At 40.4% G+C, this 13,671-nt stretch overlaps 1 protein-coding gene across 3 annotated transcripts in view; it reads right to left on the bottom strand.

The window, feature by feature from the left end:
- The window catches only part of taok3a (TAO kinase 3a), a 204,130-nt gene that overhangs the window by 103,986 nt on the left and 86,473 nt on the right, over window positions 1–13,671 (bottom strand). The gene's annotated exons all lie outside the window — the stretch shown is intronic.

Here is a 13,671-nt window from a genome sequence, read left to right as displayed (position 1 = left end):
CACTGACAGGCTGTGCTAGCATTTTCACTGCAATTTCTACATTTTATTATGTAATACTAGGCCAGATATTCTAATAAATAAGTAAATAATTCATGACATATGCAGCACATAACATGCAGGCAAAGACAAGAGTGTTGTTATTACAACACAAACTGAGCCAAAGCTCTCAGACTACCTCGCCATAATAATAATCTATTATAATAGTGAAGTGGCCTCTGTGTGCATGTGTATCTATGGCTTCGATCACACAAAAACCAGGAAGAGCTGACATTTGCCATTTGGTATACTTATGTGTTTTGGGTCAAGGATGAAAGCTGTGAAAACAGAAAGTTGATAGGACAAATATTTTTGGAGAAATTAGCAATTCAGCTAACCAGTAAATAATGGACACTGTGCTGCAATGCACCATGGGAGTTTGTGGTTTTGAGGTTTAAATGTTATTGTGGTTCATATTTGTTTAAGTGTTAGTGTTATTAATTTATTATGGTTTTGTAGTTCAACTGGTTTAGTCAGTTTAGTTAAGTGTTACATTGCTCTTACCATCAGTAACTTAAGTCTCATGTTGGTACCATGAGTGAAATGTGTACTGGTTTCAATGTTATCTACCACCATCTTTTTTTTTGTCAAATTAAAAGCACCTGCTTACACCAGCTGTGCATGTGTGTGCACAACTTTGATCCCAGACAAACTGTGGACAGCTGACATTTGCTGTTTGGTATGCTTATGTATTTTGGTTCAAGGGTGAACACTACAAAAACCAAAGGTTGATAGGAACAACATTTTTGGAGAAGCTATGGATAGTAGCTAACAATGCTGAACAATGGATCTTGCTAACTACTTTCTTGATTCACATGCCATTCCAGCAAAGGGTGATAAGTCATGTTTATATTAAAAGTGTGAGTGTGGTGAGTGGTTCTATTTAGTAAGTTCAATTTAAGTACATAATACAATTGTAAATATGTTAACAATACATGGATTACACAACAAAGTGGTACATTTAAAAATCAAATGACACAATGGAAGTTAAAATAAAATAAGTATGTATATGATAAGAACCTAAACAATTCATTAATACATTAAAACAGTAAATTAACATTAAAAATACATAATTAACAGGAAATAGGAGGGCTGAGTTCCTCTTCTAAAAACAATTGAGGTCTAAGGTTCTAAAAACAAACATTCTGGAATCACACACCATACCAACGCATTACACAAACTTTGCTTAATTTATTACCACCAGGGGTCGAAATACATTTTTTTAACCTACTTGCACTGGTGCTAGTAACAAAAAACATACCTGCACCAAACAAAAGTTACTTGCACAACCAAATGTCAGTCTTATATCAACCTTAAAACTCCTCCTCTGATGTGTCAGACTCTTCCTCTCTGGGGAGAGTTTGAGGGGAGAACAGCAGCAGCGGCAGAGAGGTTTTTTTTTTTATGTGTGCGTGCGAACTAACAGACCATGAAGATAATTTTATTAACTACACAGATGTATAATAAAACAAATGGTGACTGGTTTATAACAATGATGACAGAGTTTGAGGGGAGAGAGAGAGCAAGGAACCGCAGCGGCAGCCAGTTTTTTTTTTTTCTTTTCTTTGTTTACATGTGCGCACGCAAACGGGACAGGAGGTCCTCAAACTGGAGCTCCTGCAGCAAATAATGAAACTCCCCAAATTGGGAACGTCTCATGAGGATGTTGTGAACCCAGGGATGACGCCGCTGGCGACGTCTGTCAGCTTTCCACAACAAATACAGCACAGCAACTCGCTCCGTGTGTGACAGTCATAAAATGCAGGGAAGACGAAGACAACACACTGGAAATTGTTTTTCTTATTTATTCCTTTATTGGTTCATTCTACTGGTGCTTATAGTTGATAAAACCTGGATAAAGTTACTTGCACCAGTGCTAGTGCAGTATAGTGCGGACGGGTCTGCGCATCGGGACGCAGCCGGCGCGGTGTGGGGGCACGGGAAAAACACCTCCGTGTTGATAACCATTTGTAAAATCCAGGCGGCTTTTGATGGCTTTCAGTGGAGTGAGTATATGAGAAATTGTTTAACTGCTGGACATGTTCCAACTTGTCCTTAAGGCTTCCAACGGAGGTGTTTTTCCTGTGGCGGAGCGTCGCAGCGGCTGTGAGCCGACGCTGCAATCCGTCTGCACGTCTTTCATTAAAAAAATCTCCTTTAACAGTGGAATATCCAGATAAAATGCTGAAACCGACTTCTTCTGAAACTTCTCTGTTCTCTCACGACGTCCTGGATCAATAGAGCCTGAAATGTGGAGGTTTTCAGCTTGAAACAGGCTGACGACAGCGCCTGAGCTGCGCGACGTCTCGCACCGTGGGAAGTCCTTAAAGCGACAGTATCACCTCAAAATCTCTCATCAGCCGTTAAAATTTTCACCGAAAACCAGCTTAATTTTTCGAACCGTGTCCACTTCGATGTGCCTCACAGGTTTAGAAAAAACTTTGATCAAACAAAGCGCCAGTCTCTCAGCAACTTCTCAGACAAGGGAACTCCGACGAGGGGCTGGACGACTCCTCCCACAAGGAGTGCTCACAGGCGAATGATGTCACCGACAGGCGTGGAAAAACTCACGCATGCGCACAAGGGTTCAAGCATGTCTGACGTAAAAACATATGAATGAAATCCATATAGTTTTTGAAAAAAATATAAGGACCTATACTTTATTGACAGACCTCGTACGTGCATGAACTAGCACATGCACATACTAATTCAACCCCTGACCACCCATGGAAAATGTCAGCTATCTATTTTATAAACACTACCCAATGTAGAGCCTGTGGATCTGCACGGACAACACGCTAGTAACAATAATAATAATTGCAGATGGTACAACGATTCAACAGACAATGTACACTCAACAAAAATATAACGCAACACTTTTGGTTTTGCTCCCATTTTGTATGAGATGAACTCAAAGATCTAAAACTTTTTCCACATACACAATATCACCATTTCCCTCAAATATTGTTCACAAACCAGTCTAAATCTGTGATAGTGAGCACTTCTCCTTTGCTGAGATAATTCATCCCATCTCACAGGTGTGCCATATCAAGATGCTGATTAGACACCATGATTAGTGCACAGGTGTGCCTTAGACTGCCCACAATAAAAGGCCACTCTGAAAGGTGCAGTTTTATCACACAGCACAATGCCACAGATGTCGCAAGATTTGAGGGAGCATGCAATTGGCATGCTGACAGCAGGAATGTCAACCAGAGCTGTTGCTTGTGTATTAAATGTTCATTTCTCTACCATAAGCCATCTCCAAAGGCGTTTCAGAGAATTTGGCAGTACATCCAACCAGCCTCACAACCGCAGACCACGTGTAACCACACCAGCCCAGGACCTCCACATCCAGCATGTTCACCTCCAAGATCGTCTGAGACCAGCCACTCGGACAGCTGCTGAAACAACGCTCTGGACCGGCATATACGACAGCGTGTACCAGTTCCTGCCAATATCCAGCAACTTCGCACAGCCATTGAAGAGGAGTGGACCAACATTCCACAGGCCACAATTGACAACCTGATCAACTCTATGCGAAGGAGATGTGTTGCACTGCATGAGGCAAATGGTGGACACACCAGATACTGACCCGTATCCCCCCCCCAATAAAACAAAACTGCACCTTTCAGAGTGGCGTTTTATTGTGGACAGTCTAAGGCACACCTGTGCACTAATCATGGTGTCTAATCAGCATCTTGATATGGCACACCTGTGAGGTGGGATGGATTATCTCAGCAAAGGAGAAGTGCTCACTATCACAGATTTAGACTGGTTTGTGAACAATATTTGAGGGAAATGGTGATATTGTGCATGTGAAAAAAGTTTTAGATCTTTGAGTTCATCTCATACAAAATGGGAGCAAAACCAAAAGTGTTGCGTTTATATTTTTGTTGAGTGTACATAGATTTAAAATCCTTAATTATATCATCACATCAGTGCTAGGAGTGCAGAATCTACAGCACTGATGCATTCTTTCTTCATCTTTAGTAATGATGCACATTTCCTTTACAACAAAAATGTTCGTAAAATACAATGTTCATCCCAGTTCACACAGCTGTAAATGGACATCTGTCTTGGCTGGAGAAGTAACCTGTAATGAACTCTGTCAAGAGAATCATGACTTAAAGGAGCAGAAAAGTCAGTGACAAATGGGTTTGTTTGAGAATTTCAGAAACTATTGATAACGACCATCTCTGGAGTTGACGAGAGAGAGAGAGAGAGAGGAATGCCGTTTATAGGGATCAGCCATTTCCACACATCTAGTGCTTTGAATTTCTCAGCAGCTATGACAGATCCCAAAAGTATTTTCTTAATCTTTTTTTTTTCTGAATCTTGAGTGTTAAAGACATTAATTATCTGACAGGAACAGCCTTTAGGAGCAGAATGTGCTCATCACACAGAACGTGGTCGACAAACTTTATTCCTGCCCTCGTTTATGGCTCAGTTGCCTTTCAGGCAATTAAGCACCATATCTTCCAGACTATATCTTGTGCAGTGTATGAGTTGGACCAAAAATGCTTCGTTAACAGGATAAAAAAAATTAATTTTAAAGAACAACAACAAAACATACAAGTCATACTGGTCTATAAGAGACATTTATTTTTGAAATGTGGTGCTACTCCTTCAGGCAACAAGCAGCAAAATTAATTTAAGGAAGCAGAAGCTAACGGGATGAGAGACAAAGAACTCCAGAGTGAACTACTTCTCATCACCAGTGAACAAAAACGTCTGTTCAACGCTAAACATTTTTCCACATTTACCTCACTAAATGTAATAAAATGTTTTACAACTCCTACAATTTTTAAAAGATCAGAGTTACCCTCGCCTTGTGAGATGTACGAGGTCTATCAGAAAAGTATCCTACCTTTTTATTTTTTAAAAAAACTATATGGATTTGAATGACGTGCGATTACACCAATCATGCTTGAACCCTCGTGCGCATGTGTGAGTTTTTTCACGCATGTCGGTGACGTCATTTCCCTGTGGGCAGGCCTTGAGTGAGATGTGGTCCCGCCCTCTCGGCTGAATTCCTTTGTTTCACACGCTGCTCGAGACGGTGCGTTGCTTTATCAACATTTTTTTTGGACCTGTGAGGAATATCCGAGTGGACACTATTCAAGAAATTAAGCTGGTTTTCGGTGAAAAGTTTAACGGCTGATGAGAGATTATGGGGTGTTTCTGTCGGTGTAAGGATTTCCCACGGTGCGGGACGTCGCGCAGCGTTTCCAGGCGCTGTCGTCGGCCTGTTTCGACCTGAAAACATTCTAATTTAAGACTTAATTCACCCAGGACGTCGTGAGAGAACAGAGAAGATTCAGAAGAGGCCGGCATGAGGACTTTATGCTGACATTCCACTGTTTAAGGCCATTTTTTAATGAAAGACGTGCGCGCAAATTCGCCGAGTCGTTTCCGTGACGACTCGGCGAATCTGTGTGCGCCGCGACAGGAAAAACACCTCCGTGTTGAAAAAAATGTGTAAAATTCAGGCGGCTTTTGATGGCTTTCAACAAGTGAGTAACTGAGAAATTGTTTAACAGCTTGGGCATGTTCCAACTTGCTCGTTAAGGTTTCCAACGGAGGTGTTTTTCCTGTCGCGACCCCCCGCGGTCGGGTCCGGCCCAACATGCGACTCTGCTCGCACGTTCTTTCATTACAAAATGTCCGTTAACAATGGAATGTCCGCATAAACTCCTCATGCCGACTTCTTCTGAAAGTTCTCTGTTCTCTGACGACTTCCTGGGTCAACAGAGCCTGAAATGTGGAAGTTTTAAACTTGAAACGGCGAGGCGCTGCCGCCTCGAAGCACAGATCGCCGTCAGGCACCGTGGGCCATCCTTAAAGTGACACTACCAGACCAAAATCGCTCATCAGCCATTAAAATTTTTACCGTAAACCAGCTGAATTTATCGAATGGTGTCCACTCAGTTGTGCCTTACAGTTTTGAAAAAATTTGATCAAACAAAGCAGCAGTCTCTGAGCCATTCCTAAACAATGAAAAAAATCGATGAGAGGGTGGGCCACTCCTCACTCAGAGACTGCCCACAGGCGAATGACGTAACCGATAGGCGTGAAAAAAAACTCTCGCATGCCCAGGAGGGTTCAAGCATGTCTGATGTAATCACAAGTGATTCAAATCCATATGGTTTTGGAAAAAAATAATAAGGTCGGATACTTTTCTAATAGACCTCGTACAGGTGGAGTGATCAAGGTGAGCTCTCTTTCCTTTACAGGGATGGACAAGTCCTTTCTTCCAGTTTCTTGGAATGACACCAGCCTCCCAAATGGAAGGAAATGCGCAACTCTAGCCCTCACCTGTATCTATACATACATATCATCTAACACAAAATTCAATATATACAGCTTTTAAAAGAGTTATTTTCAGAAATTTGGGGCCCCCACTCACAATCTAAGCCAATTAATACTATGCATGCCATGCTAATTCCACAGAACAATCAAATAAATAATGTGCAGTGCAGTGGCTTGTGGTAAGTATTCTTCCCACACAGTGAGAAGGACTCAGGTTCACTTCAGACCCAGTGTTTTCTGTGCAGAATTTGCGTGCTCTCCCCATGCTTGCATGGGTTCCCCCCAGGGTGCCCTGGCCTCCTCGCTCTCCTATAGGCGTGCAGGTTAGGTGAATTGGTAACCCTAAATTCACCATAAGTGTGACTGAAAGTGTGAATGCATTTCTGTCTATATATGGTATGCTGGCCCTGCAATTCACTGGCGGACAGTCCAGAGTGGACCCAGTATCTCACCCAATGACTGCTCGGATATGATCCAGCTCCCCCGTGACCCTTAACTAGATTAAGCGGATTCAGAAAATGAACTAAATTTTTTCAACACTTTTTCTGTGCCCAGATTACCTCTAAATTTGCTACACAGCTTCACCTCAACCCCAGTCAATAGCTCTTTCTCCGACGATAATAGAATCACGTAAGCTTCAAGAACTGTTTTTATTTTACTTCATTTTTCTTACTGGCTTGTAACATACAGGGTTGGAAAGCCTGATGTCTATTTCAGAATGGAGTGGTAACAAAAAAAGTGAATCAAATCAAGACATTCTCTTTGATGTTAAACATCATCTCTCAATCTCAATGTGTTCAGGGGATAATACACCTCTCTGCAAACACCACATGCTTTTTCACAATTACTTCCACACACACTGTCACATCAACAGCACAACTTCATCTTACACAAACACACACACATGCGCACACCAAATCTGAGAAACCTATTCTAACAGCACAGCATTGTCAGTTATGAACTGTATTTTAATTGTGAGAAGCAGGTGACAGCATCCACAAGATTACCACTGAATAGAGTTTCAATTATACAAATATGTAATTTACATTCCCAACACACAATGAAGCCATTTGTTGTCCACAAACATCCCAACCACAGAGAAGTATAGTAGATCCATTGCTGACCACAAACACAAATGTGACCCTCACTGGTGAGACACTTAGTAGTTCAAACAATCGAGAGAGTTGTCTTTATTCAATCTCATCCATTTGATATCAGTTTTTCATTGTAGTCTCAAAATTTATTGGCATTTCCCCTTTTTCTTTTTAATTGTGGTAAAGCAACAGATTGCGGGCAGAATAACCACTCAACAATAAAAGAATAGAAGATAGCAGAATGAGAGGAGGATAAAACATATGGTGTATCCTCAGCATCGGAATGATTTATAACAAAAACTGATGCTTCTATGAGCCTCTGGGAGAGTTGTGGCTGGACCTCTCTAGTAGCTCTGTTAACCCCCCAAAACATGATTCAGCTGCAAACCGTGAATTGCAAAATGTGAATACCTCCCAAAAGTTGAACACACATCTCACAAAATGTGAATTTCTTCATGATTTGGTGTATGTGCTTGGCTGAGGGGCCACAAGTGCGAAGCTACCATCTGTGAGATTATGACTATGCACCTCTCACTTTCATTGCACCATGGAGCTTCGTGCCACCTCTCGACTCTCACGTTAGCGTGTGAACAATCGCTTGGTGAATTCTGCTTCATGATGATAGAGGGACTCGACATCAAAGGATCAAAAAGTGACGTTGCTATGAACGCTTGGACACCACAGGCCAGTTATCCCTGTGGTAGCTTTTCTGATATTTTTTATTTATTTATTTTTTGTTGTTTGCAATATTGCTGCTCTGGGTGTCTGAATTGCCCCTTGGGGACAAAAGTTGTTTCTGTCCCTGAGTTTGCCTTAGGACACTTGCATTACCGTTTGACAGGTGTACTGCTCCAGTCGAATGCCCCACTTGCCACATTCCCTGGAGCGGGTCACGCACACAGCGGGACTGAGCACTTCACACCAGAAGTGAGAGCCCGCTCAGGGCTCACCTCCCCACCTCACCGGGTGTAGTGCCCCCCCAACAACAAAACAGAGGTTAAGCAGAGTAGGTCCTGATTAGTACTTGGCTGGGAGACCATAGGGGATGTGTGCTTTTCTTCGGGTAGAACTGGAGTTGTATCAGGAAGAGCATCCGGTGTAAAACCTGTGCCAAATCCCAAAAAGGGGGCAAATGAAAGATGAGCAACAAAGAAGACAACTTGGTCATGTGCTACTTTTGAACTGAAATAATCTCAATTTAACATGTGAAACATCATAAAACCAGATGACTTTTGACATGAACATAAGACTGCTTGGAATACCTAAAACCTCTTTGCCAAAGTTACAGTCACAACAGATTTTATTACTCCTGCTAAGGAAGCATTCAACTATTTAATTTTCCTTCATGGATAACTTCACATGGTACGCTGACACCTTTGACTGAAATCCATGAAGCAGTTTAGAAGGAGTTGCAGTAACAAGATCCATGGACAGACAGGCAAACATATTTACATACCTCCACCCCCAATTTTTGTTTGTGGGGGATTAAAAAATAAAATTATAAGAATTAATTTTGATGTTAAAACTGCTTTTCACTGTTAGCAATGAGAGGTAATCATGAACTAATGTTCACTTGTTGGCTGTCACATCCCTGACAATAATTCTCACCACTTAGGAGGGTATTCTATGGAAGTTAGACTTACGTCTGTGTATGCTGAAACAATGTAAAAGCTCACTAAAGTTGAAAAGATAAAAGGTGAGCCGACAATGTCATTATCTGCCCACTACTATATTATGCTATTGAACAGTGTTTATTTTTCTTTTAATACTGTGGTGTCATCACACTGATCTATAAGAGTATACAACGTGACTGTGCCCTGTTCAGCAGCAGCTACACCTGCTTAATGGAACCAAAGTCGATTTGTTTCAATGCCACTGTGACGCTCTAGCATCGCTAGTTAGCTTGCTAGCGTCTCTGTCAGGTGATTTACAAGACGTAAATCACTTACAAGACTCTATCTCTGAGGTGATTTACAAGACGTAAATCACCTCAGAGATAGAGTCTTGTAAGTGATTTACAAGACGTAAATCACTTACAAGACTATCTCTGAGGTGATTTACAAGACGTAAATCACCTCAGAGATAGAGTCTTGTAAGTGATTTACAAGACGCAAATCACTTACAAGACTATCTCTGAGGTGATTTACAAGACGTAAATCACCTCAGATATTATCTAGTAACAAATTTTTTTTTGGAAATTTAAAATGGTTGAGACAAAATGGCAAACAGATTTCTACAGAAATACCCCCACATAATCCTCTTCAGCCCAGGCAAAATTATAATCTTTTTTACACATTTTACAAACTTCATGTCTCGACAGTAGCAAGGCTCCCATTTTGACTTAAATTAAAATTCGTCGGTAATTCATGCAGATACAGTTTGTCCACAGTAGGTTCTGTGATGAATGATATGTGCACAACTTAATCATCGGTCTTATCAGACGATTTCACCATGCAGCAAAGTACAGAAGAGTTGGGAGGGAGAGGATTAATTACACCATGATATTTTTACCTTATACATACCATGTTTCCAAAATATTGGACAATCAGGTACTTAAGATCACAATATGACCCAAATCAAAAACTCATAACATTTATTGAAACTAAAACAGTTAATTGTACATTTCTATCATAGATTTTATTAAAGAATGCTCAGGCAGTAACATCAATTCTTCTTTTATTCATCTTGGCCCAGTTGTTGCAAGGCTGACTCAAAGCTGAATGTTTCTGCCTCATCTCCTTCAACAGAAATCATAAGGAGGTTGTCCAGGGTTTCTTCTTTTAGCCTGTTTTGGAATAGGGTCTTGACACTCTTCATAATGGAAAAGCCCCCTTCACAGTCTGAAAATATAAAGTACTTGAAACCTCGGCCTTAAGCCTGGTTCACACAACAGGATTTTAAAATTATCTTTAGGTTTTCAAAACCTGAGAGACCACACACGTGAAGATAAAAAAAAAATCATAGATCTAACAGTGTTGGTCGTACAGTGTGTGGTGTTCAGCCACACGGTAAGGACAACAACACCACACATGAACAGATTTCACACACGAATATTCCCAGCTCAGACAGGAAATCTCGCAAAATCTCTTGATATTAAACGTAACTTCAGACTAAACAAACGGAGATACTTTGTGGACTACTTAAAACAGAGGGGAAAAAAAACGATAGAAAAAGAAAACGAAAAGGCTTTCTTTAAAGGAGTGGTGACAGCTCGACCATCGGACTTTCTGGTAAGTCAGAACAGCTGTTTTGATTTTATTTTCCGCTCCATACATCCGTCACCTCGCTTTCTGATTGGCTGCATGTCACATTCAGCAGGATGCGTGCTCGTTTGTGGTCGGAGGATACCACACACACTGCGATATCGGACCAAAAAAATCCAACATGTTGAATATCCCCGATTTGCAATCGGAGCGCCCCTGACGTCCTTCCAAGCAGATCAGAGCACTGATCTAATCACCACACAAGGCAGGAATATCTGATAAGATTATCTTTAATGTCATCACGATTGTCGGGGCGTCCTTAAGATTGTCGGAAGGGGAAGATTGGGTCTGATATCAGCCTAATTATCCTGCCATGTGAACCAGGCCTTAGGCTGACAGTCTTATTACGGTGCATGTGTATTGAGGCACTACACGTAAACGCATTTAATAAGATTTGTTTCAAGATGCTAATCATGTCTACAATCTAAATTTCTTCAAGTCAACAGTATAAGAACACCAGGTATAATACCAGGGTGAATTAAAAAAAATGTATATGAAACTCAAAATACCTGCGGTAGAAATAGGAATTACAGCAATGGTCGAGGCCAGTATCAGCATTATGTATTGATGTACAGACATCACCTTTCTCACATGGTCAGGGAGTTAGCAAATTCCAACAGAAATTGAGAGTTGTCACTTATAAAATGAGCTACCAGTACCAGGACAATTTCATTGGTGAGGAGCTGGCAAATGGCATGTAGTCACAATCATGTTACTGTTGTTAGTCAAGTAAAGTTGGAAAGATATTCAAAGATTCAACCTTCCAGAATCAATAACGTCAAAGCAAATCACCGTTTTAAATCAAATGACACCTCTTTCCAAACATTGTAATACAGACAACTACAACCGATCAAAACCTTTTTTTCTTTTTTTTTCTTTTTTTTTTTTTAAACCTCAAGTACAACCAGAAAGAGTTCATTGTTGTGTGGTGTGAGTTTGGTTGCACTACAAGCAAGAAATAAAAAGTTAGATTTTCTTCAAATTTACTGGAAAAAAAAATTACATAAAAGTTTATTTTTCCCATCTAAGTGCTGTAGCACAACCAGAGGGAGTTGACTGATGTGTCATGCGAGTTTGGCTGCACTCCAAGATATAAATAAAAAGTTAGAAATTGTATTCAAAATTATTACAATAAAAAATCCCTGAAATTACATAATAGTATCTTTTTCCAATCTAAGTGCTGTAGTACAACCATAAGGAGCTCATTGATGTGTGTTTGGTGGCACTATAAACCATGAATGGGACGTTATTCAGTTTTTATCAAAGCATTTCCTTTTGCTGTGGAAATTTGTTGCCAGTCCCCGAGTTCCGGTCTCGCAGCTGGCTGCATATGAAGGTCAATGTAATTCACAAAGAATGGAGGACATCTCATTTTCTTTTTTTTGGGGGGGGGGGGGGGGTCTGTTGCAGTTTGTTGTCTGTATTACCATGTTTGGAAATGATTCTGGAATCTACTGTATCTTTCCAACTTTACTCGGCAGAGAGCCACAGCATTAGAAGGGACAATGTTTAATCAGTCAGTCCCACAACAACACATGGAGAATATTATTATTATTATTTTTAATTTTCATGATGGACAGTAACTTCAGTTTATAAACAATTAATGGTCCAGTCCACAGCAGTGGGTCCACAATCAACGTAGAGAAATGATCATTTTCCTGTTACACACCCTCAAAAACAACATAACGGTCCAACTGGATCGTAATTTTTTTTCAGGCAGCAGCATAACGGGCCGTTACTCTGTTATAACAGTAGTGAGAACTATGAAATACCAAAACACTTAATATGAAAGAGGTTTTTCCAACAATGTTCAATGGTACATCGGCTGATGTTCAGAGTTCTGGTATTCAACTTCTACTTTCCATTCCTTTTGTTGAGTGATGAAGTGTGATATGAATAATAAATCCTGAGTCACAAGTCAAGTTATGAGGTATATGCAAACCATTTGAACAGTAATGCATTGCATTTCTTCTCCATAGTAAAACACAAAGATTGTCCAAACTACTTATGAGAAAAGACAAACACAATAGCAAGCAGCCACTGCTAGTGGTCTCTGCGTAGCTCTAATATCTTTGCTCTTGACCAAAGATACTAGAGCTAAGCATAGCTGTGGAAACCACTACCCAGGCACAGTAGCTGTGGGAATAGAATATGGCACTGTGATTGGCCAGGCTTCTTTTCAGCAGGTGTGGACTTGCATGCAGCATAACTCGTCAATAATTTACTAAGCTTTTTTGGCGTACTTGTGATAAGTCAAACCAACGTACTTAGATGTCAAAATGCAGGCCTGGTATGGAAAATTCACCCATATTAGCAGCTCTGGATTTCACTGTTCTTTAATTACATTTCAAAAAGCAAAGTTATCTTTGTCTAAACTTTTGATTGTTAATCTGCAAAAAGATCTAATCCATGACTAAAACCATTATGCTATCCAAAGTGAATTCTGTCATCATTACATCTGTACTCATGATTAAGGTGGCCTCTTGATGATTCATGCTCTGCTTTAAATTTCACGTAAGTTTGAGAAACACTGCCAGTCTGAGTACAACAATCATGAAGCGATTTCCACAATATCCAAAATTCTCCCTGGATGAAAATAACCTAATCCAGTAAAACAGAAACTAAGCATTATATCCTGATTATCCTGCCAGGGTGGCATGGTGCAGATTTTTACAGCAGTGAGACATTTTCAAAGAGGAAAGAATATACACAGAAATATACTCGTTGCTCTAAAGTAGGATTTCGAGGCTTCAGGGCAGTTATCTCTCAGGAGCTTAGTGACACTACTGAGAGATGAACGTATACAACAAACACACAAAACAAAGAACCTTTCCTTCGAACCAAATCTGGGTGGGAAACAAATTGTGATGCTGTTAGAATGAGAAGGAAATACAAGGTACAGTATGAAAACTCATTACTGAGAATACAGTCACAAGGAAGACGGCATGCATGACAAAGATAAAATT

Source organism: Thalassophryne amazonica, chromosome 5 (genome assembly GCF_902500255.1).
Source record: "Thalassophryne amazonica chromosome 5, fThaAma1.1, whole genome shotgun sequence".
NCBI classification, from domain to species: Eukaryota; Metazoa; Chordata; class Actinopteri; order Batrachoidiformes; family Batrachoididae; genus Thalassophryne; species Thalassophryne amazonica.
The sequence above is the reverse complement of the archived record's forward strand: the minus strand, read 5'-3'. Positions and strand labels throughout refer to the sequence as shown.